At 46.4% G+C, this 746-nt stretch overlaps 1 pseudogene; it reads right to left on the bottom strand.

The window, feature by feature from the left end:
• Window positions 1-307: 307 nt before the first annotated feature.
• On the bottom strand, window positions 308-416 carry LOC137347867 (U2 spliceosomal RNA; annotated as a pseudogene).
• Window positions 417-746: the final 330 nt, after the last annotated feature.

Consider the following 746-nt stretch of genomic DNA (forward strand, 5'->3'; position numbering starts at 1 on the left):
GAGCGTGAAGAGCGGCTCCGCTGTGAGGATCAACAGTGGCGCCCGGTCCCCTTTCTCCTTGAACGCCTTCAGGAACTTGATGCATCCCGCCACGTTCCGGAACGTCACGTCGAAGTATCCACTGCTGGGGAAATCCTGTAGGCAGAAGATGCCCGTCGCTTGAAATCCGCAGCAATCGAAGAGAATTTTCTTGATGAAGAAGGTGCGATCGACCGGGGCATCTCTTTCCTTGTCCTTCACGACCACCCGAACGGTGTTGCGCACTCCCTGGCCCGAAGCTCGAAAATTGGTTATAGCCATTTTACTCAATGCTTCCCCAGGATCAAAAAGCAATGATCATGGTCTCTTCTCAATCAAATAAGCACTGATAAGAACAGATACTACACTTGATCTTAGCCAAAAGGCCAAGAAGCAAGATTGCAGCTGGCACATTTCCAGTTGAAAATGTGCACACGCATGTCAGATTTCGAGCATTAGTAGGCTGTGCAGTGCCTAAAACCAAGCACCTCACAGTACAATTGCCACCCCATAAATCATAATTGCTATCTAGTCACAGTGGGAAATAGCTTCAAGAAATGTTAATTTGAGGGCAGCTAAATACTAATTGATTAAGTAGCTAATGGCTCCAAGCTCCTATTACAAGACTTCTTGTCACTCAAACATGATGGGACTAGAGTTGGTATAATGTGTATTGACTTGATTTTCTACATGGTAAGCCACACTGAAGTGGCTTGTTGTTTCTTGCG

Source organism: Heterodontus francisci, chromosome 32 (assembly GCF_036365525.1).
Source record: "Heterodontus francisci isolate sHetFra1 chromosome 32, sHetFra1.hap1, whole genome shotgun sequence".
Classification (NCBI taxonomy): Eukaryota; Metazoa; Chordata; class Chondrichthyes; order Heterodontiformes; family Heterodontidae; genus Heterodontus; species Heterodontus francisci.